The 24755-nt window shown below is 40.5% G+C and overlaps 1 protein-coding gene across 11 annotated transcripts in view; it reads right to left on the bottom strand.

The window, feature by feature from the left end:
- PCBP3 (poly(rC) binding protein 3) overlaps positions 1-24755 on the bottom strand; it is a 219397-nt gene that overhangs the window by 132409 nt on the left and 62233 nt on the right. For 9 of the 11 annotated variants that reach the window (XM_065943009.1, XM_065943008.1, XM_065943015.1 and 6 more), the window contains exon 2: positions 1780-1816. The exons of the other annotated variants lie outside the window; for them this stretch is intronic. The gene's annotated coding sequence lies outside the window, so the exon portion shown is untranslated. The remainder of the gene's footprint in view (positions 1-1779; positions 1817-24755) is intronic. 11 annotated transcript variants of the gene reach the window in all.

The raw sequence follows: 24755 nt of genomic DNA, 5'->3' as shown, positions 1-24755 counted from the left end.
CCAGGGTGCTGGCGGCCTCAGCGCCCACATTCGGCCCACGGGCTGTGCACACGCGGACGGGAAGGTGCCGAGCCAGCTCGCCCCTCCCAAGCATGCCGATGTGTCCAGAACTGGCGGCCGGGTTTGAACCCACGTTTCCTGCCTGCCGGGGGAGGTATGTGGGCAACAGCAAACTCCAAGGGAGAGAGGCCCGGCACACACAGGGTGCTGTTTATATGCCTGAGTTCCAGAAGCCTTTCCTTGGAGATTTCTGTGAAAATTAGATCCAGATTTGCACAAAGTTGGTCCCGCGCCAGCGAGGATCTGGATGTCCTCTAAGAACCAGGTATTATAACAGCTTTAGTCTGAAACAATTCAACACACAGAGGAAAAAAGACCACCCAGCTCCCTGCTCCCTTGTTCAGCAGCACAGCAGTGAGAAAGGACAGAGGTGTCTGCCCCGCCTTCCTCCCGGCCACGCCCTCCTCCCCTTCGCGCTCGGCTCCCTTAGGCCTGGAGCCCTTTCCCCTCCACCACCCACAGGGCCGGCTCTGATGCCTCCTCCAAGACTCTGCTCAGATGCCCCTTCCCAGGGCTATTCTGACCACCCATCAGTGCCTCCAGACCCCAATTCTTCTCTGTTCGTCCCCAGCAAGCGTCACCACCCGGCACACGTATTACTGGTATGTTTTATATGCCCCACGAGGATGTAATAAAGAAGGCTGTGATTCCAGAAGCATGCCCAGCCCATTACAAGCATTCTGTCAATATTTCCTGAACAAGTGCATCAAGGTCTTTGCTGAAGCAATCTGTAACCTGAGAACTTTTCTCCTCAAATACTGTTCATCTGGTTACCCACCAGCCCCAAGCCCCGTGTGCACATGCTCTCTGACTCCTTGCCCCTGTCTCTCTTGTCTCCCGAGGGGGCTGCTGGCGGCAGACCCTGGAAGGTCACAGTGGCGCTCTAGCACTCTGATCCGGATCGGGTGAGCTCAGGACCACTCGGGGCTGTGGTGAAGGTCACCTAGAGGGGCAGATACCAAGCCTGGAGCCCACATTCTATCATCAAGGCAGCTCCCAGTTATCCTGCCACCACTGAATATGAGTGGATGTGAGCTCATGAGGTCAGAGGCCTCGCCTCAGAGCCCCATCTCACCACCGGCAAGCACAGTGACCAGTGATGCTGCCTCCCAAGCCTTGGAAAGTGAACAGAAGGGCAGGGCTCGGGGCTCGGAGGAGGATGGGCACAGACCAGCACCAGCATGACCGCAAGCCTTCCCAGCAAGGCCACTGAACACTTAGAAAAAGGAAGTCATCTTAAGGATAAATCTAAAAGGAATCCTTTCAAGGTAGTCTTACAAAACTGGAGCCACAGCCACAAAGAGGTGTCCTTGGGGCCTGGACATGACACCATGATGACCACAGTGCACACTGGTCACTGCTGGAACCTGGGACGAAGGTGCTGTCTGCTCGGCCCAGGCGAACAATTGGTTCTCAGGCCCCTGCTGGACAGTGCAGTCAGGGTGACTCTGAAGAAGAAGGTTTTTAGGAAAGGAGGAAACTACCTCTTTTTACATACTGGTTCTCCAGAAACCAGAGGGAAATGACACACACTACTGATAGGGCGCTGCTCCTGACCTGTGATGGGACCCTTGTGTTACATGAGGCCAGGCCACAAGGAGAGTCAGCAAGACACATGGCTTCGTATGCAAGCAAGACTTGACAACTCAACTGATGTGGAAAGAATCACTCAATTTAAAGACATACCTCTCCAAAGGCATCACAAGAAGCACTACTTACATGGAACCATGTGAAGAGCTTCCCTCTGTAGGCAGCCCTGTAAACAGGTTAAAAAAATTATTATAACTGGAAATCATGGTAGAAAATAACCCAAAGAATGCTCCATCACCTTAGATATCAAATTTTATCAAACTAAATAAATGCTTTAAAAGAATGTAGCCATGAGTCAGTGATTTAGAAGGTCAAAGATAGTCTCCAGGAAAAAGAATTCCGTGAAAGATGGTTGGATTCTAAACTGAGTCTGGAATTTGAAAGACACCAGTAAGCACTCAGAGTGTGGTCTCCCCTGAACCCTGGCCCACAGTCCTAACCCTGGTGAAAGTCTGGGTGGCATTGACTCCTACAGCCCTTGAGGTCTGTGGGGAGCAGCAAGGAGAAGAGCGCAGTGAGGTGGAGACAGGACCCCCCCACCGCAATGCCCACCCACATGGTTTCAGCTCCAAGTTGAAGAACGCTGTGCCTGGACAGTAGGACCTAGGACCCCGGCCTGTGCAGACTCCATGGCAGGTAAACAGCTCTGCCCGGGCCTCCTCTGGGAGCCCTGAGGCATCCATCCAGAGAGGACTGAAGGCCAGGGGAACTCAAGAGATATCCACTTCGAGCCTGACAGCGAGGAGGAACCAGATGGACTCCCCAGCCTCAAACAGTGAAGAAACAGACAGAAGACATGAGACAAAGGTGCTCAGCAGTGGGACAACAGGCAGCACAGAACAAGGAGTCTGAGCGGGAAACACATGGGATGCATGCTGGCTGCGCAGATGACAGTTGGGAGGTTTCGAGGCCACAGCGCCAGAAGGGGGACCCAGGCAGAGTCAGGGGAGTCTTGAGGTGAGGAAACAGCTGAGGTTCAAGGAGCCGATAGTAGCGAGAACCAGCAGGATGGAAGGCCAGAAAGGAGAGTGCTAAGACATGCTCTGGAGACCAGTGGGGGCGCACCTGACTCTTCGCCAGGACACTGGTCAATCTGTGGGACTGAGGCCAGGGAATGAGCCACAGCAAGAAGCAGGATGAAGTGTCACCATCACTGGCGCAGCCTCAGGAGTGGACCTCACTGCCACCAACTGGACCAGGGAACTTACGACATGAGGACCACTGGGCCAGGCACTTGGGAGAGCACAGACCACTAGGTGCTGCCTAACAGTGCTCAATAGCAAGCCACCAAAGGGGCTAAACTTTCCAAGCAACAAGTCCATTTCAAGAGGAAAATCTAAAGTAATTAAAAGAATGCATAACCCAAAAATGTACAATCATGATGTCTTTTGTTCATTTAAAAAATACCAGGGATGCAAAGAAGATGAGAATATATCTCATATGGAGGATAGTTGATCAATAAGAAAAGGAACCAGAAATTACCCAGGAAATAATTAGCAAATGCAGTCCCTAAAACAGCTACTATAAACACATTATACATGTTCAAGAAGATAGAGAGAAGCATAACTTATAGGAGAGACATGAAAAGCATTTTTAAAGAGACCCAAATTAAACACATAGAGATGAAAAATACATCTGAAATGAAAAATACACTAGATGGCATTAACATCACATTAGACACTAGGAAAGGAAAGATTAGTCAGTGAGCAGACAAAACAATCTGTGAAGACAGAAATGATCTAAAATGAAACACAGGGAAAGATTCCCTCTTCCCTAAAAACACAGAAATGTTTGTGTAATTGAACACTCAGGGCAGGGGTGGAGAACAGGATGGGACAAAATGTATTTAAAGATATAATGACATTTTTTTCAAAAATTGACAAAAATTGTGAATACATAAATTCAACGTCAACAATCCCCAAGCAGAAGACAACATGAAGGAAATAAAATCAAGGTATATCATAATCGACTTACCCAGAGAGAAAATCTTCAAAGCAACCAGAGGAAAAAAAGTGTATGTACAGAGGAACACAGACATGGTGGACAAGGACTTCCCAGAAATAATGCAAGCCAGAAGTCAATGAGATAACATCTCAGAGTAATGAAGGAAAAAGCTATCAACAGGAAAAACTATAAATAGTGAAAATAACTTTCAAATACAAAAGCAAAATGAAGATTTTTTTCCCAATAAACAAAAGCTAAAATAATTCATCACCAACACTTCTGAACTACAAGTAATATTAAAGTAAAAGTCCATCAAACAAAAGAAAAATTACATCAGAAGAAAATCTAGATCTACAAAAAGAAATGCAAAGCACTGGGAACAAAATTCATAAATAAATATAAGAGACTTTCTTCTTAATTTTAAGATTGTTTTTAAAGATAATGGACTATATAAAGCAAAAATAATGACAATGTATTGTGTGGTTTAGAGCAGTGTAGAAGTAAAATGTCATGACACAGTAACATAAAGGTCAGGAGAAGTGAGATGGAAGTATATTGCTGTTGGGTTTTATACTGTAAGTGAACTAGTACATTATTTGAAGACAGACAGTGATAAGTTAAGGATATACACAATGAATCCCAAAGAAACTAATAAAAACAAAGTAGTGATATAGCTAATTAGCTAGTGAAGGTGATACAATTCATCATAAATAGTACTTGACACAAAATAAGTCAAAAAAAGAGGACAAGAGGACCTACTAGCACATGGGACCAATAGAAAACCAATGGCAAAATTATAAATTTAAGTTCAATCATATCAGTAGTCATATTAAGTATGTGCTAGGTCATTTCAGCCATGTCCAATTCTTTGTGACCCTATAGACTGTAGACCACCAGGCTCCTCTGTCAATGGGATTCTCCAGGCAAGAACACTGGAGTGGGTTGCCGTGACCTCCTCCAGGGGATCTTCCTGACCAAAGGATCGAACCTGCATCTCTTAACATCTCCTGCACTGGCAGGCGGGTTCTTTACCACTAGTGCTGCCTGGCAAGTCCCTTATTATATATAAATGGTCTAAAACAACCTAGTTAGAATACAGACATTTTTAAGATTGGATAAAAAAAACAGGACCTCACTACAATGTTTATAAGAAACCCACTTTAAAAATAAATATACAAATAGATTAAAATAAAAGGGATGGAAAAAGATGTACCGCTCTAATCCTAATCAAAAGGAAGTTGGAATGGCTATATTAACATCAGAAAAATGAGGTTTCAGTGCAAAGAGTATTATCAGAAGTAAAAACAAAGGCATTACATAATAATAAAGGGATCAAAACAACTAGATATAAGATTAGTAAAAACAACACTATCGCTCAACATCACATAACTGGCATTTATAGAGCACTCCATGCAATAACAAACCGATATACATCCAAGTGTTGGGGAGAACCTAGAGAAACAAGCACCTTCATATATCACTGGTGAGAGTGTAAAATTGTGCAGCCTATACAGAAAACAGTTTACCAGTTCCTCAAAAAGTAAAACACAGAATTATCATATGACTTGGCCTTTCTATTCTTAGGTATATATCCAAAAGAACTAAAAGAATCAAACAGACACTTGTTCAAAGCATCATTATTCACAATAGCCAAAATGTAGAAACAACCCAAATGTCTGTCAACAAATGAATAAACTAATATTAATATGTCCAAACAATGGAATATTCTGTGACCATAAAAAGCAGTGAAGTGCTGATACATGCTACAACTCAGATGAACTTTGAAAACATTATGCTCAATCAAAGAGGTCACATACTATATAATTCCATTTACATGAAATATACAGAATAGGTAAATCCACAGAGATAGAAAGAGAATTAGTAGTTTCCAGGTTTTGGGGAACAAAGAATATGGAGAGTAATTACTTAATAGGGATGTGGTGTTCCTCTGGGGTGATGAAAAAGTCTCAAACTTTGAAAAGTCTAAAACTGGGTGGTAGTTGCTCAACACCGTTGAATTCACTGAACTATACACTTTCTAATGATTAATTATGCATTACATGAATTTCACTTCAGTAAAAAGAAAATAAATATAATAAGGGAATGTGAGGAACTATTGCATGTTAATAAATTTAGCAGCTTAAATGGAATTCTTAGAAAAATAAAGCTATCAAAACTCACTCAAGAAAAATCAGATAACTCTATAAGTATTCAAGTTAAAAATCTTCCTACCAATAAAAGAGCCAATCCAGATGGCTTCCATGGAAGAAATATTCAAGGAATAAATAATAGCAGTTTCTTACTAACTTGTCCTGAAGATGGAACATAAGAAACCACTAGACAAATCCTTCTGTTAGGCAAGAGTTAACTTGATACCAAAACCAAAAAAAAGACCCTATAAGTAAACCAATATTCCTCATATATAGAGACACAAAACTCTTACATTTAGCATGTGTAATCATACAATATAAAAAATATATCATAACAAAGTGGATTTCTATCTAGAAAAGCAACTGATTCTATACCAAAAAAAAAAAACCCCACAAAAAACAAAAAAAAAATGTAGAGGCAACCTCATTTTACTGCGCTTCATTTTACTGAGCTTCAGATATTGGTTTGTTTTTTTTTAACAAATTGAAAGTTTGTGCAACCCTTCGTTAAGTAAGTCTATCAGTGACATTTTTTCCAGTAGTGTTTGCTCACTTCATGTGTTTATGCCACATTTTGGTAATTCATGCAATATTCCAATACAAAGATTACCACTTGCTGAAGGTTCAGATGATGACTAGCATTTTTGAGCAATAAAATATTTTCAACTTAAGGTATACATTATTTTTTAGACATAATGCTATTGCACACATAATAGACTGGAGCATAGTGTAAACATTAAGTAAGCTGAAGCTCCAGTATTTTGGTCATCTGATGCGAACAGCCCACTCATTGGAAAAGTCCCTGGGAAAGATTGAGGGCAGAAGGAGAAGGGGACATCAGAGGATGAGATGGCTGGATGGTATCACTGATGCAATGGACATGAACTCAGGCAAACTTTGGGAGATGGTGAGGGACAGGGAGGCCTGACATGCTGTAGTCCACGAGGTCACAGAGAGTCGGACATGACTGGGCAACTGAACAAGAACAACATACTGTAAACGTAACATATATGCACAGGGAAACAAAAAAAAATTCATGTGACTTTTTATTTCAATACTTACTTTATTGCTGTGGTCTGAAATCAAACTCACAGTATCTTGGAGGTATGCCCAAAATTGTTTATGGACCATATAAACAGAAAAAAATGAAAAACTATACAATGACTTCAAAGATGCAAAAAAAGCATTTGACAAAATTCAATGCCACTCATGAAAAAAAACCCTCAACAGATTTCGAATAAGAGCTCTTTATGAACCTGATAAAGGAGCTCCAGTAAAAACCTACACATAACATCACACATGTGGGCAAAAGACTGAACACTTTCCTCTAAGATCAGGGACAAAGCAAGAATGTCCCCTCTCAACACTTCTATCCAACAGGATGTCAACTGCACCAAACTCATCTATCAATTCAATGTGATTTCAATCAAAGTGTGAGCAGGCTAAACAGGCAGATAAGGTCATCTGGTAATTCCCATCTCTTGAAGAATTTTCCACAGTTTGTTGCGATCCACACAGTCAAAAGTTTTAGTGTATCAGTGAAGCAGAAGTAGATGTTTTTCTGGAATTCCCTTGCTTTCTCTATGATCAAACTGATGTTGGCAATTTGATCTCTGGGTCCTCTGTCCCTTCTAAATCCAGTTTGTACATCTGGAAGTTCTCAGTTCATGTATTATTGAAGCCTCGCTTGGTGAATTTTGAGCATTACTTTGCTAGTGTGTGAGATGAGTGCAATTGTGTGGTAGTTTGAACTTGCTTTGGCATTGTTCTTCTTTGGGATTGGAATGAAAACCGACCTTTTCCAGTTCTATGGATATAAAATTAATTCAAAATATATCGTAGACTTAGATATAATAGCCACAATATAAAACTTCCAAAGGAAAGAATAAGAGAAAGAAGAATAAAAACAGACCTCCACTTTTACAAAGAATTCATGAGTATGATATAAAAAACATGATGTCTTTTATAAAAAAAAAACTGATAAGTGGGATGTCATGAAAATGTCAAACCTTTGATTTTCAAAATACACATAAAAATGAGAAGTCAAGCTACAAAATCGAGAAAATATTTGCAAAACATGTACTCCATTAGGGACTGTACCCAGAATATACAAAGAACTCTCAAACTCAATAAGAAAACAACCTAATTTTTTTTCTGATTTTTATTTTTTATTTTTCATTTATTTTTATTAGTTGGAAGCTAATTACTTTACAATATTGTAGTGGTTTTTGCCATACATTGACATGAATCAGCCATGGGTTTACATGTGTTCCCCATCCCGATCCCCCCTCCCACCTCCCTCCCCATCCCATCCCTCTGGGTCTTCCCTGAGCACTTGTCTCATGCATCCAACCTAGGCTGGTGATCTGTTTCACCCTTGATAGTATACTTGTTTCAGTGCTGTTTTCTCAGAACATCCCACCCTCGCCTTCTCCCACAGAGTCCAAAAGTCTGTTCTGTACATCTGTGTCTGTTTTTCTGTTTTGCATATAGGGTTATCGTTACATCTTTTTAAATTCCATATATGTGTTAGTATAATGTATTGGTCTTTATCTTTCTGGCTTACTTCACTCTGTATAATGGGCTCCAGTTTCATTCATCTCATTAGACCTGATTCAAATGAATTCTTTTTAATGGCTGAGTAATATTCCATGTATGTACCATAGCTTCCTTATCCATTTGTCTGCTGATGGGCATCTAGGTTGCTTCCATGTCCTGGCAATTATAAACAGTGCTTCGATGAACACTGGGGTGCACGTGTCTCTTTCAGATCTGGTTTCCTCGGTGTATATGCCCAGGAGTGGGATTGCTGGGTCATATGGCAGTTCTATTTCCAGCTTTTTAAAGAATCTCCTACTGTTCCCCATAGCAGCTGTACTAGTTTGCATTCCCACCAACAGTGTAAGAGGGTTCCCTTTTCTCCACACCCTCTCCAGCATTTATTGCATTGCAGACTTTTGGATAGCAGCCATCCTGACTGGCATGTAATGGTACCTCACTGTGCAACCTAATTTTTTTAATGGGCAAAATATTTGATCTCTTCCTTCACAGAGAAAGTATGTGGATCGCAAATAAGGACACAGAAAGATGGGCTGGTGAGAAAAGAGGAAGGCACACCAGCCAGACCAGCCAGAACGCAGCACAGGAGTGCAGCATGCATGCAGGTCACGTGGAGACACTCTTCCAAATCCTGAACACCAAGGAGAAAGAAGTAGAAACAGAGATCAACCTCCCAGAGGGAGACAGTGCACCAGGGACAGGCAGCCTAGGTCGGATCAAGAGCTCCCAGCAGCTTGTGAAACACAGAATGGGGAAGCACGGGACCCTGGGGAGGTGAGCAGGGTGGGCACACAGCAGGGGCCTGGGGCAAGAGCACTGCATTCAGGCAGCTCTGGACACAGTTTCCTCCCCAGGAGGATTACACTGCCCCAAGTGAGCCCACCCGGTCTATAGCCACAAATACTCTTTCTCCATTGATGATGACTCTGGTAATGCCGATGGTTTCACAGTGGGACACTCTTGGAACTGCAGATCCTAGGAATCTGCTCACGGTTCCCATTTTTGCTAAATGGGAACTCACATCAAGAGAGATTTCAATAACGGAAGAAGAGAAAATGCCACTGCTTTTACCCAAAACTAAATCAGCCATAGCAAAGATATGACTTCTAGTGGACTGATTTCTCCCAGTTTGGGGGATGAAGTGTCTCCTTAACTCACCCCCTCCAACAGAGCACATTCAGAGCCCTGCAGTGGCAACATGAAGACAGGGTAACTAGAGTTTAAAAGAGCTTCTAGGGGGAGGACGGGCAAGGATGACTCAGCTCCATTTCTATCATAGAATCCACCAGTGCAATTACTGTGTCCAAGTAATTACACTCCTGGTGATGGTCTCAGCAGAAAAGAGAAGGAGGCGGCAGGGGGTTGAACTTCTTTACTCCTCCACCTCAAAAAATAGCATCTTGAGGCCAATGCATGTTGGTAATGTGATCACCAAGGAACCAGAAGCTAAGACCCCAAAAGGCCCTCACCTGATCTCTAGCCCCGCATTGTCCTGCATGCCATGCCAGACACACTCCCTTGCCTGGGAGAGCATGTTTTTAACTTGTCCACATACCCTTGATCGCAAATTTCTCTGCTTAGAAGGTCAGTGTTATGCTCACAGCACCCACGCATGTCTCAAGATGAGATAATTTTTGTTTTATTTTCCTATTTATGACAGATCACACTCAATGTATGTGAATATAGATGTGCACGCCCACATTTCAGTGTTTTTAAGTTATGTTGATGGACTCACTACTAACAAGCAAGAATTTATAAAAGGATTTTGTTTCAATCTCAGCACATGGACTTATTAAGTTAATACTTTAAACTGCAATTTTTACTGTCTCACTTTTCTGAGTGGGTCACTCTCTACCAGAATCAGACCCAAGAAATCTGCTTGGCCTCTCACCAAGGTATTGAAGTTGCCTAAAACACATCTACTAGACTTTCTAGAAAACAACTCCCCAAATATAAGCACTTCAATCAGTGGTAGAAAGTTAGTTCTGCAGGCCCCTACCCTGGACCGCCTGGGAGAGCACATGCCAGGCAACAGCAAGTCCTGGCAGGGACAGAGGCCATGTGCTCAGCCCTGCTCTTTACGACAACGACTGCAGATCCTTGCAGGACATATGCTTGCTTTCTGTGTAGAAAAGTTAAGAAGTGCAGAAAAGCACTAGAAATATATTGGGATGGCCAAAAGGTTCGTTCAGGTTTTTCCATAACATCCTGAATGAACATTTGGCCAACCCAATATTTAAAAGCATCTCCAATTCCCAAACAATAGCCATGACAGCAGTAGAGGATATTTTTTTCTGGTAGTTTCTCGTTGTAACATTCACGTATTTTTAAATGAGGCATAATATATATGCTTTCAGAACAGTATAATACATCTGTGTCTGTAATACTTGCAGAAAATGTTCACAACAGCTTGTTTTAGCTTTTAAATTGTTTATTGAGGGGCTTCCCTAGTGGTTCAGCAGTAAGAATCGTCTTGTTAATGCAGGAGACGTGGGTTCAGTCCCTGCATCTGGAAGATCCCCTGGAGAAGGAAATGGCAACTCACTCCAGTATTCTTGCCTGTGAAATCCCATGGACATAGGATCCTGGCACACTGCAGTTCATGGGGTCACAAAAGAGTTGAACATGACTGAGTGACTAAACAACAGCTGTTTATTGAAATTCAAAGAAATATGTCTATGAAAATCAAACATCTATTATTTGAAATTACTTGTATTGCTTTTATGCCTATAACAATGCTTCCGTATATCAAAGATCAGGCTAATTTTCACATACTTCTTCTCTAATTAAAAAAAAAAAAAAAAAAAAGGACTTCCCCGGTGGTCCAGTGTCCCCAGTGTAGGGGGTACGGGTTGGATCCCTGGCTGGGGAACTAAGATCCCATATGCCATGGGGACACTAAGCCTCTGCCACAACTAGAGCGCCTGCACACTGCAGTGAAGACCCAGGGCAGCCAACAATAAAAGGAGAATATATATATATAGTTTCTCCTATGAGTATAAAGGCAATGTGGGTTCACTTCAGAAAACTCAGAAATGTATGAAAACACGTTTTAGCAATGATCCCAGTTCTCAGAAACAGACAATATAACCCTTTGGTTGTATACCTCCTTGAGGCCTTTAAAATACACACATATACACCTTTATTTTTTTGTCAAATATGCTGCTTTTACCTGTGTTTTGACTTCATATTCTGGGCTCATTTTTCCATGTTATGAATCATTCCTATAAACATTAATTGCTGCCTAATAGTCTATTTTGTGTGTAAGTTCAATAACTGATTTACTAAATCATCTATTACTAGGCATTTGGGGTGCTTCCAATTATTATCTATGTAAATTAATGATGTAGTGAACATCCTCTGTACATAAATGTAATGCTTATCTGATTGTTGAAGGTAAGTCAACAGTAGAGTTTTAAGCCAAGTGCCTGATGTTTTTAAAGCTTGTGATACACAAGGACAAAGCTCTCCAGAAACTTGTCTCCCTTCAGTCACTTTCTGAGACACAAAATAGTGACGTCTTAGAGTCTGATCTCTGTGATTCCTTGCCAAAACTCCTTTGTATAAACCTTCTCAACATATATGCCAGCAAGAGGGTCAGAGAATGAGGTGCATGCATTTGTCCACTAATAAGGAGGCCTGGCACCTTTCCATGGTTGTTGGTATCTGTGCTCCTTTTGTAAACTACCTGCTCAATAATCACCAGCAAAGCAACTAGATGAGAGTCAATGAAATCCATGATTATAAAAAGGACACATAACTAATTTATGGCCAAAGATTCAACAAGTTTAAGTAAATCTATTGTAGAAAATATGAAATTCATGTGTTTTTAATATTAGAATTAAACATTTTTAATAACCTAGTAATAACTGAATTGAATTGGGATGGAATCAGTGTGAACTCACGGCTACCACAAACACCCATGTGCAGCTACAGAGTCAAGATTTTAGCCTCTAACACTACTTTCCACAAAAGGAAAAAACATCCTTTGCTGTTTCTTTTTATTTCTATAACTGAGGCAGGAGGTAGCAGAGAGCCTGAAATTGACAAGTGACTCAAGGGAAAAAAATACAAAATCTGAATAGAGATAGACATAGATGATATAGTATATAGAGATATATCTATCTCATCTATAGAGATAGATATAGATAATATCTATCTCTGAATAAAGATAGATATAGATGATATACTATACTATAGATAAACTATACTATACAGTATAGTGTATACTGTATACTATATCATCTCTATCTATATATATAGATGATATATAGACATTTCAATGGAAGAATCTAGAAGAGAGGCATCTACAGCGATGCAAATTTACCCCAAGAAGAAAGAAAAATCTGAAATAAACAATCTAACCTTATACCTACAGGAAGTAGAAAAAGAACACATATAATTCAAAGTTATTAGAAGGAAAGAAATAATAAAGCTCGGGGTAGACATAAATGAAGTAGAGGCTAAAAAAAAAAAAAAACAGAAAAGATGAATGATAAATGAAACTAAGAGCTGGTGCTTTGAAAAGGTAAACATAACTGATAAACCTTTAGACAGATTCATCAAGGAAAAAATAAGAGAAGAGCCCAAATATGTAAGATCAGAAACGAAACTAGAGAAGTTACAACTAAAACCACAGAAATACAAAAGATCAGAAAAGACTGCTATGGTAAACTAAGTACCAATAAAACGGAAAACCTAGAAGAAATGGACAAATTCCTAGAAATGTATGACCTCCCAAAGCCTGAACCATGAAGAAATAAAAAATATGAACAGATTACCAGTAATGAAATTGAATCAGTAATTTAGAAAAACTCTCAACAAAAAAAAGTCTGCACTAGTCAGCTTCACAGGTGAGTTTACCAAACATTTAGGGAAGAGTTAACACCTATCCTTCTCACTGATTCCAAAAAAACTGCAAAGGGAGGAACACTTCCAAACTCATTCAGTGAGGCCATTATCACCCTGACACCAAAACCAGAAAAACATATCACCAAAAAAAGAAAATCACAGGTCAATATCACTGATGAACACAGATAAAAAACCCTCAACAAAATACTAGCAAATCAAATTCAACAATGCATTAAATGGATCATACACCATGATCAAGTGGTAGGATACACCCCAGGGATGGAAAGATGGATTAATATCCACAACTAACTAATGTGATACACCATATTACTAAACTGAAGGATAAGAATCACATGATCATCTCAATAGATGCAGGAAAAGCTTTTGACAAATCTCAATATCCAATTATGATAAAAAGCTCTCTACAAAGTGGATAGAGAGGGAACACTTCAAAATAATAAAAGTCATATATGACAAACCCACAACTAACATCATATTCAACAATGAAAAGCTGAAAGCATTTCCTCTAAGATTAGGAACAAGACAAGATTCCCATTCTCACCACTTTTATTCAACATAGCATTGGAAGTCCTAGCCACAGTAATCAAACAAGAAAAAGAAATCAAAGGAACCTGAATTGGAATGCTGAGTGCCAAAGAACTGATGCTCTTGAACTGTGCTTTGGCTTTAGTTTGAACATAGTTTGAACATGCTTTGTTTTTGGCATTGCCCTTCTTTGGGACTGGAATAAAAACTAACCTTTTCCAGTCCTGTGGCCACTGCTGAGTTTTCCAAATTTGCTGGTATATTGAGTGCAGCACTTTCACAGCATCATCTTTTAGGATTTGAAATACCTCAGTTGAAATTCTATCACCTTCACCAGCTTTGTTCGTAGTGATGCTTCCTAAGGTCCACTTGACTTTGCATTCCAGGATGTCTGGATCTAGGTAGTCTTCTCACCCTCTTGGTTATCTGGGTCATGAAGGTCTTTTTTGTATAGTTCTTCTGTGCATTCTTGCCATCTCTTCTTAATATCTTCTGCTTCTGTTAGGTCCATACCATTTCTGTCCTTTTTTGAACCCATCTTTGCATGAAATGTTCCCTTGGTATCTCTAATTTTCTTGAAGAGATCTCTAGTCTTTCCCATTCCATTGTTTTCCTCTTTTTTTGCATTGATCACTGAGAAAGGCTTTCTTATCTCTCCTTGCCATTCTTTGGAACTCTGAATTCAAGTGGGTGTATCTTTCCTTTTCTCCTTTGACTTTTGCTTCTCTTATTTTCTCACCTATTTGTAAGCCCTCCTCAGACAACCATTTTCCCTTTTTGCAATTTTTTTTTTCTTGTGGATGGTCTTGATGGTCCTGTACAATGTCACGAACCTCCATCCATAGTTCTTCAGGCACTCTATCAGATCTCATCACTTGAGTCTATTTGTTATTGTACTGTTGTAAGGGATTTGATTTAGGTCATACCTGAATGATCTAGTGATTTTCCCTACTTTCTTCAATTTGGCAATAAGGAGTTCATGATCTGAGCCACAGTCAGTTACTGGTCTTGTTTCTGCTGACTGTATAGAGCTTCTCCATCTTTGACTGCAAAGAATATAATCAATCTGACAGCAACCAATAACCAGCAATATGATCAATCTGACCAACCTAGACAGCATGTTAAAAAGCAAAGACATTACTGACAAAGGTCCATGTAGTCAAACAATGGTTTTTCCAGTAGTCATGTATGGATGTGAGAGTTGGACCATAAAGAAAGCTGAGCACCAAAGATTTGATGCTTATTTGAACTGTGGTGCTGGAGAAGACTCTTGAGAGTCCTTTGGACAGCAAAGAGGTCAAACCAGTCAATCATAAAGGCAATCAGTCCTGAATATTCATTGGAAGGACTGATGTTGAAGCTGAAGCTTCAATACTTTGGCCACCTGATGTGGAGAACTGACTCATTGAAAAAGACCCTAATGCTGGGGAAGTTTGAAGGCAGGAGGAGAAGGGGATGACAGAGGATAAGATGGTTGGATGGCATCACTGACTCGACAGACGTGAGTTTGAGCAAGCTCCAGGAATTGATAATGGACAGGGAGGCCTGGTGTGCTGCAGCGCATGGGGTCGCAAAGAGTCACACATGACTGAGCAACTGAATTGAACTGAGCCATATGATTCAACAATTCCACTTCTGAGCATTATCTAAAGAAAACAAAACCACTAATTAGAAAAGATATATGCATTCCATGTTCACTATGGTATTATTTACAACAGATAAGATATGGAAGAGCCTAAGTGTACACCAATAGATGAATGGATAAAGAAGATGTGGTATAGAAATACAAAGGAAGGAACTTCCCTGGTGGCCCAGTGGCTAAGACTCAGTGCTCCCAATGCAGGGGTCCAGGTTTAATCCCTGGTTGGGGAGTTAGACTCCACATGCCACAATTAAAGATCCTACATATCCTATTGAAGATTGAAGATCCTATGTGCTGCAACTAAGACCTGGCACAGCCAAATAAATAAAAATAAATACATATTTTAAAATAACATATATTTTTAAAATAAAATAAATAAATGAAATATTATTTGTGACAGCACTGACAGACCTAGAGAGGATTAAGTAAAAAAAAGTCAGACAGAAAAAGACAAATATAGTATGATTTCATTTATATGTGGAATCTCAAAAAAACAAAATGATTAAACAAACAGAAACAAAATCATAGATATAGAGGATAAACGGGTGGTTACCAGAAGGGAGGAAGGAAAGGGCAGGAGAGAAACAGGTGAGAAAGATTAAGCAGAACAAACTTCCAGTTGCAAAATAAATGAGTCATAGATACAAAATGTACACTGTGTGGAGTACAGTCAATAATCATGTATATCTTTGTATGGTAACATATCATAACTAAACTTACAGATGATCATTTTGAAATATACAGAAATACAGAATCACTATGTTGTGTAACAGAAACTAACATAGTACTGTTAGTACTATGGTCAATTATATTTCAATTGTGGTCAATTATATTTCAAAAGCAAACAAAAGCAGAGAAAAAGAAATCAGATTTGTGATTACCAGAAGCAGGGGTTTGGAAGGGAGAACTGCATGAAGGGAGTCAAAAGATAGGAACTTTGAATTACGAGATAAATAATTACAAGGGGTACAATGTACAACAGGATAAAAATAACACTGATGTACGTTATATGTGAAAGTTGTTATAAGATTAAACCCTAAAAGTTCTAATCACAAGGAAAACATTTTTTTAATTTTTTTCAATTTTGTATCTATATGACATGATGGATGCTCACTAAACATACTGTGATAATCATTTCATGATTAAGTCAAATCATTATGTTGGATACCTTAACTTGCACAGAGCTGTATGTAAATTTTGTCTGAATAAAACTTGAAGAAAAATAACCCAAAAAATGTAATAAAATAAAAAATACAAAAATTGCAAATCACAAACAAAAAGAAAAATAAATTGGACTTAATCAAAACTGAAAAGCTTTGTGCCTCAAAGGAAACTATAAATAAAGAAAGGGGAGAATACAAGTTACAAAATGGGAGAAAACTTCTATAAATCTGATAAGCATCCAGAATACATAAAGAATTACAATTCAGCAATAAAAAAGACAACTCAATTAAAAACGGGCAAAAGATTTGAATATACATTTCCCCAGAGAATCTATATAAATGGCCAATAAGCGAGTGAAAAGATTTGAAACATTATTAGTCATTAGGGTGTAAATGAGTGCTCAGTTACTCAGTCATTTCTGACTCTTTGGGACCCCATGGACTGTAACCCACCAGGCTCCTCTGTCCATGGGATGTTTTAAGGCAAGAATACTGGAGTGGGTTGCTGTTTTCCTCCTTCAGAGGATCTTCCTGACCCAGGGATTGAACCCGTGTCTTCTGTGTCTCCTGCATTGCAGGCAGATTCTCATACTGCTGAGTCATCAGGGAAACCATAGTCATTAGGCTAATGCAAATCAAAACTCACAATAATAGACCATGTCACACCCACCAGAATGACTGTAATCAAAAAGACTAACAATAACAAGTGTTAGTGAGGATATCACCAGATGATACACATGGATGTACCTACACATGGACATCACCAGATGGTCAACACCGAAATCAGATTGATTATATTCTTTGCAACCAAAGATGGAGAAGCTCTATACAGTCAGCAAAAACAAGACCAGGAGCTGACTGTGGCTCAGATCATGAACTCCTTATTGCCAAATTCAGACTTAAATTGAAGAAAGTAGGGAAAACCACTAGACCATTCAGGTATGACCTAAATCAAATCCCTTATGACGATACAGTGGAAGTAAGAAATAGATTTAAGGAACTAGATCTGATTGACAAAGTGCCTGATGAACTATGGATGGAGGTTCATGACATTGTACAGGAGACAGGGATCAAGACCATTCCCAAGAAAAAGAAATGCAAAAAGAGAAAATGGTTGTCTGAGGAAGCCTTACAAATAGCTGTGAAAAGAAGAGAAGCGAAAAGCAAAGGAGAAAAGGAAAGCTATTCCCATTTGAATTCAGAGTTCCAAAGAATAGCAAGGAGAGATAAGAAAGCCTTCCTCATTGATCAATGCAAAGAAATACAGGAAAACAACAGAATGGGAAAGACTAGAGATCTCTTCAAGAAAATTAGAGATACCAAGGGAACATTTCATGCAAAGATGGGTTCAAAAAAGGACAGAAATGGTATGGACCTAACAGAAGCAGAAGATATTAAGAAGAGGTGGCAAAAATACACAGAAGAACTGTACAAAAAAGATCTTCATGACCCAGATAATCACGATGGTGTTATCACTCACCTAGAGCCAGACATCCTGGAATGTGAAGTCAAGTGGGCCTTAGAAAGCATCACTATGAACAAAGCAAGTGGAGGTAATGGAATTGCAGTTGAGCTATTTCAAATCCTGAAAGATGATGCTGTGAAAGTGCTATACTCAATATGTGAGCAAATTTGGAAAACTCAGCAGTGGCCACAGGACTGGAAAAGGTCAGTTTTCATTCCAATCCCAAAGAAAGGCAATGCCAAAGAATGCTCAAACTACCACAAAATTGCACTCATCTCACACTGCCAAAGCCAGGCTTCGGCAATACATGAACTGTGAACTTCCAGACGTTCAAGTTGGTTTTAGAAAAGGCAGAGGAACCAGAGATCAAATGGCCAACATCCGTTGGATCATCAAAAAAGCAAGAGAGTTCTAGAAAAACATCTATTTCTGCTTTATTAACTATGCCAAAGGCTTTGACTGTGTGGATCACAATAAACTGTGGAAAATTCTGAAAGAGATGGGCATACCAGACCACCTGACCTGCCTCTCAAGAAATCTATGTGCAGGTCAGGAAGCAACAGTTAGAACGGGACATGGAACAACAGACTGGTTCCAAACAGGAAAAGGAGTACATGTTAAGGCTGTATATTGTTCACCCTGCTTATTTAACTTATATACAGAGTACATCATGAGAAATGCTGGGCTAGAGGAAGCACAAGCTGGAATCAAGATTGCCGGGAGAAATATCAATAACCTCAGATATGCAGATGACACCACCCTTATGGGAGAAAGTGAAGAGGAACTAAAAAGCCTCTTGATGAAAGTGAAAGAGGAGAGTGAAAAAGTTGGTTTAAAAGCTCAACATTCAGAAAACTAAGATCATGGCATCTGGTCCCATCATTTCATGGGAAATAGATGGGGAGACAGTGGAAACAGTGTCAGACTTTATTTTTGGGGGCTCCAAAATCACTGTGGATGGTGATTGCAGCCATGAAATTAAAAGACGCTTACTCCTTGGAAGGAAAGTTATGACCAACCTAGACAGCATATTAAAAAACAGAGACATTACTTTGCCAACAAAGGTCCGTCTAGTCAAGGCTATGGTTTTTCCAGTGGTCATGTATGGATGTGAGAGTTGGACTGTGAAGAAAGCTGAGCGCCAAAGAATTGATGCTTTTGAACTGTGGTGTTGGAGAAGACTCTTGAGAGTCCCTTGGATTGCAAGGAGATCCAACCAGTCCATCCTAAAGGAGATCAGTCCTGGGTGTTCATTGGAAGGACTGATGCTGAAGCTGAAACTCCAATACCTTGGCCACCTCATGTGAAGAGTTGACTCATTGGGAAAGACCCTGATACTGGGAGGAATTGGGGGCAGGAGGAGAAGGGGACGACAGAGGATGAGATGGCTGGATAGCATCACCGACTCGATGGACATGAGTTTGAGTAAACTCCGGGAGTTGTTGATGGACAGGGAGGCCTGGCATGCTGCAATTCATGGGGTCGCAAAGAGTCAGACACGACTTAGCAACTGAACTGAACTGACTGAGTGAGGATATGTAGAAAATAGAACCCTCATATAATATTGGCAGGAAATATTTTTCCTACCATTTTGGAAAACACTCTGGCAGTCTGTCAAAAAGTTAAATCTATTATTTCCCCGTGACTCAGCGATTTCATTCCTATATACTTAAGAGAATGAGAAATACACATTCATACAAAAACCTGTACATCAAGTTCATAACAGCATTAATCACAATAGCTAAAAAACAGAAACAACCTAATGATCGATTAATGGATGAAAGGATAAACAAAATGGTATATTCGTAGGATGGAACATAATTCAGCCATAAAAAGGAATAAAGTGCTAATACATGCTACAACATAGATGAACCTTGAAAACATTACGTTAAGTGAAAAAGTCCATGTACCACATCCTACATGATTCCATTTATATGAAATGTCCAGAAAGGGAAAATCCATAGAGATAGAAAGTAGATTAATGGTGGGGAGGGACTGGAGAAGGGAAGAATGGGAGGTGACTGCTAATGGGTATGAGGTATCTTTTTGGGTTGTAGATGATGTTCTGGAATTAGATGGTGATAGCTGTGATAGACGCACAGCTCTGTAAATACGCCAAAAACCACTCAATGAGGCACTCTAATCAAGCAAATTTTATGGTATGTGAATTATATCTAAAATCAAAAAACAAACACAGTAGAAATCTATGTACTTACAATGAAGAATAAAGAGTTGTCAACATTTTGCTTTATTTGCTTCAGAACTCTATTTAAAATGGTTTCAGATGCCACTGAAGCCCTACACCCTACTGATCATCTCTCCTTCTCTATAGGAAAGTAATGACATAATCTAAACACATCATTCACATTCAGGTGTTTATACCTCTACTGGCTGTGTAAATATGCAAAAGCAAAGATACCATACAGCACCCATACTTTTATAACTTGGTTTTTCACAGTCAGCATTGTTACTGAGATTTATGAATCTTGATATGCAGAGATCTAATTCATTCATTTTAACGAAGAATAATTTTTGACAGTCTGAAGAAAACAAATGTTTGGATCCACTTATTGAGGCCAATTGGGTAGTTTCCAGTGTCTTGTTACTGCAAACACTGTAGGACCATGTCCTCAGGTACTCATGGGACTTTCTAAAACAAATGCTGAAAATGGCATTGGTGGGTCCTACTAGGTGCACATTGTTAGCTTCACCAGTGTAACCAAATCAGTCTCCAAAGTGGTTATACCAACCTGTACTCTTGAACAGCAAGGTGGAAGAGTTCCCGTGTACCCACACGTCACGGATCTTAACTGGCATCACGCTTATAAATCTGATGAGTAGAAGTGGTCTCTCACTGTTTTCATTCACATTTCATGGATTAATAGAAAAATCACACAGTTCTCATACATTTATAACTTTTATGACTTCCTCATTTGGGATTTTTTTATAGCCTTTATCCACTGTAAGCTTATTCTTTCTAGATCTTTGATGTCAATCCTTTTCAAGTTATATGACTTTCAAATGTATCTGCCTGTCTGTAGTCTGTCTTTTAATTCTATATCTTCCACCACACAGATGACTTTTCTACTTCATATAGACAAATAAACCAGTCTTTTTCCTTACAGTTGGTGCTTGGTTTAAGAAATTCATCTTCAACCAAATGTCAAAGATAGTCTTCTGTCTTCTGTAAATTTCAGTTTTGCTTTTCACACTCAGGATTTGATTCCATCTAGAATTCAGTCTCATATATGAAGCATTTTGTATGGATCTAATTCTAATCTTTACCATAGGAGTAGAAGATTATCCCAGCAGTATTGACTAAAAGATTCTTCCTCTGCCCATGGACTTGTAATATAACCTTGTAAAGTATGAATTCCTTTGGGCGCAGGGTGTGGGGGAGTAAGGACGTGGTTGAGTGTGGGCATATCTTGAGTGTGTGAGTATGTGGGTATGTGTAGGTAGGTGGGTCAATGTGGGTGCACGTGAGTGTGTATGGGGGGTGTATAGGTGTGTGTGATATGAGGGTGTGTGAATATGTTCCCTACTCTGTTGCACTGGCATATTTGTCTGTCCCTGGTCTAATAATGCAGATATCAAATATTACACTTTTAAAATAAGCTTTAACATTCGAATGGGTAAGTCCAACTTATTTTTCTTCAAAAATAATTAGTATTTTGATCCCTGACTCTTCTATCGGATTTTAGAATCAGCACTTCCAAACCCATGAGAAGACCTGTCAGGATCTGATTTTGCAGTTAACTGACAAATGTCATTTTACAATACTGATTATTCACACTATTAACAAAACCCTGATGCTGGGAAAGGTTGAAGGCAGGAGGAGAAGGGGACAACAGAGGATGAGATGGTTGGATGGCATCACTGACTCAATGGACATGAGTCTGAGCAAGCTCCGGGAGTTAGTGATGGACAGGGAAGCCTGGCGTGCTGTAGTCCATGGGATCACAAAGAGTCGGACACAACTGAGCGACTAAACAACAACAACAAGATACAGATAATATTGTTTATTTATGCCTACTATTTTCATTTTTTGATCAATCCTATCAAAGATCTGAAAATTTGATTTTCTTGAGAAAGGCCCAGCTTTTTATTTTATTACTCATATTTTTCTTTGCCTTACAAATTTCTGTTCTTACTGCTATAATTTCCTTCCTTCTACTTCCTTTTGCTCTCCTACCTTAAGGCAAACACTCACTTGATCAATTCTGAGTCTTTATTCTTTTCAAATACTTAACTCTCAAGACATACACTTCCCTCTAAGTACTGCTGGTCCCACATGCCTTAGCTTACATTGCTGGAGTCAGCCAATCTAAATACTCCCATTGTCACTTCCACTTTAACTTGAAAGATTTTTAATGTTTCTTAATGGCTACCCACTCCAGTATTCTTGCCTGGAGAATCCATGGACAGGGGAGCCTGGCGAGACATGGGACTAGGAACCCTGCAGTCCATGGGGTCACAAAGAGTCAGACACAACTAAGCAACTAACACAAATGCCAAATACATAAACTTTATTTCCTTATGCTTTTATAACTGAATGTTGATTTAGTTTCATTTGGTCAGAGAATATACCCTGAAAGAATGTGAGATTTATATTGTGACCAAATACAAAGTCAGATTTTGAAACTGTTTCACATGCATTTAGAACTTATGTATTCCCTAGTGGCTGCATTTTTTTTTTATATGACCAAGAAGATAGAGTTGTTCAAATCTTGAACACTTTACTCATGTGTGTATTGGATCTTTCAATTCCTGAGAAAGCAACATTAATGCAGTCCATATGATAGCAGATTTATCAATTTCACCTTATAAATCAGCCAACTTTCTTATATAATCTGTTTTAGTTATTACAAATATATAAATTCAGAATCAATCTGTCTTTATAACTATTTTCTTTCATCATCATAAACTACATCTTATATTAAAAAGCCTTCTATCTTTACATGTGTTCATCTGACACTAACAGATGACCCGTTTTAAGTGCCTAGTACATTTTCTTTATATAAATTATCAAACTCTCTCCTGGATGATTTTATTAAAAGCATTTGAATGGATTTGGTATTGTGTCATTCAAATCCAGTCTTAAGAGCCACATTCCTCATCAGCTTGCTGGGCACCCTGAAACACAGGATTTCCCAGAGGACTGGAGGCAGGTTTGAGATAAGAACTAATGTCAGGGAGGCTCCAAGACCTCGGCTCCATCAAGTCAGACATGAGGGCTGCAATGGAAGCTCAAGAGTTCAGCTCTGGACCTGCAAAGTCTGAGATGCTCATGAGCCTTGCGAGTGGAGACGTCAAAGAGGCAGACAAACAGTCCAAGTTGATGGGGAAACCCTGGTGGGAGCTGTCAAACAGAGAGTGGGTAAGACCCCGAAGGAATGAGGGAAGTTGGGGCACCAGCAGCCACACTGGAGAGACATAGGAGTGAGGGCAAAATGTTCTCCACTTGCTGTGGAGGCCACCAGCCCTCCAGGGGAAAGACAAGCAAGAACGGGAAATGTGAAACAGCCTTATCCTCCCAACCACAAACTTAGACAACACTACAAACGCAGTGAGAGTTAAACACATGACTCTGGGCAAGCCCCACTGGCAGCTGTCCTGGCAACAGCCCCCGTCCCCAAGTCAACCAGGAGCACTCAACAGACAAAGGAAGAAAAGAGAAACCTGGGCGGAGCTGGGACAGCGGGATTGGGAGGAGTGACCCTTGGGAAGAGTGACCGAAGCAGATAAAGAATCAGCTGGTGAGGAAAGGCATCCGCATGTGACCACAGGGCACGTAGGAGAGCCGGAGCTGAACCGGTTTGAGGGCTTCTGCTGCCCCTGGCCAGGTCCGTGTGGATCAGAGTCACACGGCCTTCCATCTTTAGAGTTATCCTCACTGCCACTGTCATCTCTGAGCCCACCAGCTAGGTGATGCGTACCCTCAGCCCGCGGGCCCCTCATGAGAGGGCAGGATGGCAGCAGCCGAGAGTGGTCCTGCTATGCCGGGCTCCAGGGAGGCGGCTCGGGGGCCGGGCAGGGGGCACAGCCTGGAGGAGCCCACTGTGCGGGGGAGAGGCCATGCAGCGCCCCCATGAAAGGAGCGGATGTGGGGGCACAGCAGCCATGATGCAAGGCAGGCACGTCTCCCTGTCCGGCTGAGGTAACAAGCAGTGAGCCACGATGTTCAGGGCAGGCTGCTTCCTTCTGGGCAGGCCAGGAGAGCTGCGTGGATGGACGAGAGTGCTCTGCCAGGCCCGGGGGCAACACTGACACGCAGAGTTCAGATGGCAGTCCCAACAGATGGAAAGCAAGAACAGGGCCAGGGCTCTGCCCAGTTTGGCTGGAACACTGACGAAGTGAAGGGGTGAAGTGGGGGTTCCACTGGAAGCACAGCTACAGTCAAAGTCAGAGGCCCCAGAGTGTGTAGATCAGGAGCTCACGAGCCTGGGTTTTTTCCTGAAAGATTCAGGATGCCAAGGACAACTTCTGATCAGAAATCAGGAGTTTCAATTTCCAGACATCTGGAATTATGTTACCATTGGAGTGATTTCCTAAAGTCCAATGATACATTCGTCCCCAGACTCCATCCAGACGCCTGGAATTATATTACCATCGGAGTAACTATAATACATTTGTCCCCAAACCCCACAGTGCCAGAAGATGACCTGTGTATTTCACTGCAAAGGCACCAATATTTCAATGTAAATGATACAGAAGCAACTCTCTCTAAAATGGATCTTCATAATCAGTATATGAATGTAGATTCTGAAAGTAGCTCAAGCTAG

The sequence above is a fragment of the Muntiacus reevesi genome, chromosome 8 (assembly GCF_963930625.1).
Source record: "Muntiacus reevesi chromosome 8, mMunRee1.1, whole genome shotgun sequence".
NCBI classification, from domain to species: domain Eukaryota; kingdom Metazoa; phylum Chordata; class Mammalia; order Artiodactyla; family Cervidae; genus Muntiacus; species Muntiacus reevesi.
This window is presented reverse-complemented; position numbering and strand designations above follow the sequence as displayed.